The 5898-nt window shown below is 47.7% G+C and overlaps 1 protein-coding gene across 3 annotated transcripts in view; it reads right to left on the bottom strand.

The window, feature by feature from the left end:
• Rab3b (RAB3B, member RAS oncogene family) overlaps positions 1-4403 on the bottom strand; it is a 54647-nt gene extending 50244 nt beyond the window's left edge. The window contains exon 1 of one of the 3 annotated variants that reach the window (XM_090334848.1): positions 4303-4403. The gene's annotated coding sequence lies outside the window, so the exon portion shown is untranslated. Of the gene's footprint in view, positions 1-4002; positions 4175-4267 lie in introns of those variants that run through there. The other 2 variants (XM_090334847.1, XM_090334849.1) reach the window with 2 other exon arrangements.
• Positions 4404-5898: the final 1495 nt, after the last annotated feature.

Genomic DNA, 5898 nt, shown 5'->3' with positions numbered 1-5898 from the left:
CTGAGCACTGTCCTTGGACATTCTCAAGGCTAGAGCTCTACCACTTGAGCCTCAGCACCATTTCCGGCTTTTTTTCCTATGTATGTAGTACTGAGGAATCGAACCCGGGTCTTCATGCATGCTAGGCAAGCACTCTACCATTAGGCCAAACTCCCCGCCCCTAGTTTTCATTTTTTAAATGATATAGCTTTACACCCTTGATAATATAGCTAGTTTTGCACTCTAAGAAGAATTTTAAAGTAACACTTTCATGATAACAAAAGGCCAGACTACTGGGCCTAATTTTCCCAATAACTTAATATGGGAATTAGGACGGATGACTGAGTTTAAGATTCCTCATCTGATACCAATACATATTCATGAGGCTGCTGAGAATTTTAACTAATACAATGATTATATATGTGCTTCTTTCACTGTATTAAAAGAAAACACATATGGATCTGCGTAAAAGGAATGGAAAACTTGCCTGCCTTTATTGGCTCGGCTACCCCCAGTGTGAGAGTGGTGAGTGATGGCTCCCATTCCTGCTGTGTTCAGCACCTCTTCAGTTGATAAATAAGAAAAAAAATGGAAGCTTCACAAACAACAAGGATTTGTCACACAAGTCAGTTCAGGACTAGACTTTCTGTGATTAATGTTGCCCAGATTTGAACAGGTTAGGGTGAGTAAAGAAGAATTCCCAGCTGGGCGCAGTGGCTCATACCTGTAGTCCTAGCTATTCAGGAGGCTGAGATCAGAGGATCACAGTTCAAAAGCCAACCTGGCCACGAAAGTCCGTATGACTCTTAATCTCTAATTAACCATTAGAAAACTGAAAGTGGCATTGTGGCTGAAGGGGTAGGGCAGTAGTCTTGAGCTGAAGAGCTCAGGGACAATGCCCAGGCCCAGAGTTCAAGCCCCACAACCAACAAAATAAATAAATAAATAGGAATGCCCAACAGAGCACCTAGTTACCACACTGTACTTGCCTTAATACATAGTCAACATCTGCTTATATGAACACATGGTGGCTTTCCAGATAGATGGTATGGAAACAGAGAGAGGCAGAGAGAGTAGACAAGTTAAGATAGAAACCCCCTAGGGGTTCTTCAGGAGGAGGGGTAGTAACTCAGACATCTGGAAAAGAGGGAAAAAGCATCCCAGCAGGCAGTTGCCTGAGGCAGAGCTGAGCAGACAGGTCACTGCACTGTGGTGTGTGCAGAACTGCATTTGTAAGATAAGCATCGATCAAATCTTCCCTCTCTTTTGTGACAGTCACATAAAATGAATGGTAAAGCTGGGTAGCTCACTGTGTCCCTGATGAGAAATACAGTTGAATGCACAGGAACCATCTGGGAAGTCATCCCTGGTCCCAGGTGAGGAAAGAAAAGAAATGGCTCCTCAAAGAGTTGCTGTGAAAAATAAATAACCCTTTCCATCTCAAAAGTGGCAGAAATAAGCACCTGAGGAAGAAGCAATCTTCAGCTAGGAAAGAGAGAAGACATGAGAGCCCTAAAATCAAGCAAGAAAGGATTAACACAGTAAGTGTTGTGAAGAGGGAGAACTGGTATACTTCAAAGGTTAAGGACAAGATTGAATCCAAGAGACTTGAATCCTTTTTTCAGTGTGTGTGTAATCACAGGTAAATTCTACTCTGTGTCCTCATCTATGAAATAAGTGAATAAAATGGCTTACTGGAAAAACTGTTAAAATCAGTAGATGAGATAGTACTTTATAAACCTCTTCAATTTTTCTTTTGCCTGTATGTTTCATGTTTCCCATTAGAAAGTCATCCTGAGTAATGGAAATAATTTAGGGTTCCAAATCAAACAAACTAGATTGTTTCCAGCCCTATCATTTATTAGCTATGAGACTGGGACAAGACATTTTATGACTAAGTCACTTTTTCCTCCTTGGTAAAACAATCATTGTTCAGAAGACTATAACTCACGTAAGTAATGCAGTTAGCATAGTATATGGAGTATAGCAGGGACTCAATAATTGTAACTTCCTCTCCTTTTTCAAGGAGTATTTTTTGGTAGGGATAAGGAGAAGTGGAGCAAAGTGGACTTTACTCTGCAATATGCCCTTCCTCCTTTACATTTCACCTTTCCTTAGATAATTCTACACTATCAACCCATCACCACCAGCCTAGGCCAGAGGTCCTTACTGCTTTCCCAAGACTCAGAGAACCACAGAAACAGTATCATAATAGCTACCATCTATTGAGCATCTATGCACCGCATCTTGCTAGTTGCTTTGAAAGCATTTGATCTTCAACATAATGAAGACAGGAAATGCCATTTCTTTCCTTCTTCAGATTGGAAGGAGATAGACATGGGTGCAACTAATGACAAAATGGAGGCACACCTGCATAAAAGTATGTGTACCTTTCTATTTTGTAGGACTTTACATAGCTGAGCACCTATATGTGCCAGGCCTTTTGTGTTCTCTGGGAAGATGAACTGGAATCCTAATGGGTTCAAGCTTAAACAGGAAACAATGCTGGGCACCAGTGGTTCATGTCTGTAAATCCATTCTACTCAGGAAGATGAGATCTAAAGACTGAGGTACTCAGCCAGCAAGGGCAGAAAAATCCATGAGATATTCATCTCCAATTAACCACCAAAAATCCAGAAGTAGAGCTGTGGTTCAAGTGGTAGAATGCTAACCTTGAGCTGAAAAAGCTCCAAAACAGTGCACAGGTCCTGAGTTCAAGCCCCATATTTGGTATACACACACACACACACACACACACACACACACACACACACAAAGAGGAAACCAACTTAAACATTATCTGTTGCTGATTTCCTTTGTCACAATCCTTAAGAAACTAGAGATTTACTTTTTGGACTGGAGATCATTTTAGATTTTTGTCTTTCTTCATATTACTTCCTGTGATGGGAACACATTCCACTACTAGTTAAATTCTTCATTGTCAAGGACCACCACTGTCAGACTCATCTGCCTTCCTATATCACCTCCATTCTGGGCTTCCTACCACCACATACAGTGCCTTTCACCACTTTCATTGTCTTCCTTTGTTTATGGGCACAGAACAGGTGTGCATCCACCTGTGCATACAACACAGGCATCCACTCCTTTTACAGTCATCCACCCCTTTCCATCTGGTTTGTAGAAAGTGGGGGGGGGGGACAAGCGCATCTCCCCCAACACACACACCACCTTCATCAGCTTTCAGAAGCTGCCACTCCACCCTTCTCCAAGTCCCTTCCATCTTGAGTTTTCAAGCAGAGTCTGCCTGAGGATGAATTTTCCAGTCCACTGTTCTCTTCTTTCAGTGATCCCAGGTGGTGGTGTAATTGGGTCCAGGGCCTGCTCCTCCTCTCTGTCTTCTGAGAAGCTCAGAGTCTAATGATCGGTATAACCCCCAACCCCCGTGTTGTCTTCCCTCACCACACACACACACACACACACACAATCACACTCCATACCTGACCTCCTCCTCAATCTGACCCAATTCCAAACCCTCCAGGTTCAAGGTTGCTCCACTTTGTCCACCAGACCCTGTTCTAATTCAGCGCCTGCTCCCCACTCCTGACCAGACCACCTGTCCATATCCAGAGCCACTGGCCTTTCTCTATCCCAGATCCCGCCCCTTCGTAGGAGGTGAGGGTAAACCCAGCAATCCCCCCCACCCACCCCCATTTTTCCACACCAGCCTCTCCAAGCCTCACCCTTCACCCTCCGATACACCCAGAACCCCTCTCAGGCACCAGCTGCTCTCTGCTCCACATGCTTTCCGTCCCACAGTGGTCCACACTCGAATCCTCCCACCAACCCTGGACCCTCTTGATGGCCCCCGACCTGCCTAGCGCCTCTCAGCACCTCGCCCCCCTCGGTTCAAGAGACCCCTTCCGACCCAGCCCCCACCCTAGGCTAGGCGCCTCCACGCCCTCCTCTCCCCCTCTCTCCCCTCAGCCCTCTCAGCACCCCCTTCCTGCGGCGCCCCCTCAGCCGCTCCTCAGCGCCCCCCCCCCCCCCCGTCCCTCAGCGAACCTTCACTGCCTCCGGCTGCAGCTCCTCGTTACCCCCCGGCCCTGGCACTGCTTTCTTTGCTCCACCTTGGGCTGCACCCAGTCTTCGGAGCTCCCTCAGGGACCTTCACACACGTTCCGGGGAGACGCCCCCTGCCCGGGCACCCTCCCTCCGCCGCGGGGTCCCTCCCAGGCGGGCGCCTACTGCCGTCCTTTCGGCTGCCGGGCGCCGCCTCTCAGCCCCAGTAGGCGGGAGAGCGAGCCGGTGCTGGGGCCGCGCCCCTTACCTCGGACTCCGTGCAGGACTAGGGGGTTCGCTCGCCGAGGGGTGGCACCTGGCGTCGGGAGGTCGCGGCAGGCTTCGGGGAGCCGGGCGAGGTGCGGTGCAGCTGGGCGGGGTGGGTCGGGTCCGCACCTCAGGCGACCGCGGGCTGAGGCTCAGGCTCCCTCTGGGCGGGGCTCCCGTGGCGGTCTGGCCCCGCCCGTGGGCGGAGCCCCTGGTGGACACGCCCCCTCCAGCTGCAGACAAGTGCCAGGAACTAATCCAGGATACTTTGGGGACTACTGCTCACCCCATTTTTAGGTGACCGTTGTGATTTACCTTAATGCTTACCTCCGTGTTCCATAGTGGGTGACGAGAGTGCTTCGACGATATTGTAGGTGATGATGGATAGAGTCCTGCCATTTCCAAAATGCTTTACTGTGGGTTACATGGCTCCATTCACACACACACACACACGTGCACAAATACAAAGCCAAGGGAGAAAAACAGAACTGGATGGCTGACCACAAGTGGAAACTCTGCCAGAAACTTGAGCATTTCCTCTGCAATGGCCATCCTTTCACGCCCCATATTCCATTGGTGAGATAAACACCACCTACAAAGGTCCTGTCCTTCTTGACTCCACCACTCTTAGCCTGGGTCAGGGCTCGTCACTTCTGGAAATCTAGCAAAAGCTATGGCGTTCTGATTCCTGCCTCTACTCTACAATCCATCCTCTACATCACTGGTATGAATAACCCTCTCAAGTGTCATCAACCTTGTTAAAAACAAAGACTTGTAATCTTTCCATTACCAGCAGTTGAGGGGACATGTCCTTGCTGGAGCTTTAGGAAGTCCCAGTTCTTCCAAGAGTGGTAAATACAAGAGATAATTAGTATCCCACCTTCAAATCCTGGTGCAGGTTTTACTGCTGCCTTCCTGAAGTCATAGAAGCCAGCCGATAGTTTTGGTCCAGAATTACTATCCTTCCCTACAATCTTTTCCTATCCCAAGTCTTAGTGATCTAATTCAGATAACCAAACTAACATTTCCCCAAGTTCCATTATGGCCTTGTCTGAGATTCTCTGTAGCCTAGGAACTACCAAGATAGACAGTTCTGGGCGCTCCTTCAGAGTCATAAATTTTACACTGTTTAGAGCTTCTTGTCATGCCTTTCATTCCCATTTCTATTGCCTGCACATAGTGTAGAGATTCTATCCTTTGCATTTTCAGAGCACTGGATGGGATTACTTCTTTGCCTTTATTGAAACCTTACGCTCCTCCAGGATACTGCCTCTCCCTTGTATCCCTTTGCAAGAAGGTGTCTCATCTTCCACTCCCAACAAAACATCAGGAGATGATGCATTGACATTCCTACCCTTGTACAAAAATTCCTTCTCCATTGGGCTGGAAGCATGGCCTAGTGGTAGCATGCTCGCCTAGCATACACGAAGCCCTGGGTTCCATTCCCCAGAACCACATACAGAAAAAGCCGGAAGTGGTGCTGAGGCTCAAGTGGTAGAACTCTACCCTTGAGAAAGTCCAAGGACAGTGCTCAGACCCTGAGCTCAAGCCCAGGATTGGCACAAAAAAAAATGCCAGGCATATAGTAAGCATTTGATAAATACAAATTATGGTCATTATAACAGAAAAATG

Source organism: Megascapheus bottae, chromosome 6 (genome assembly GCF_031878675.1).
Source record: "Megascapheus bottae isolate mThoBot1 chromosome 6, mThoBot2.hap1, whole genome shotgun sequence".
NCBI classification, from domain to species: Eukaryota; Metazoa; Chordata; class Mammalia; order Rodentia; family Geomyidae; genus Megascapheus; species Megascapheus bottae.
The sequence above is the reverse complement of the archived record's forward strand: the minus strand, read 5'-3'. Positions and strand labels throughout refer to the sequence as shown.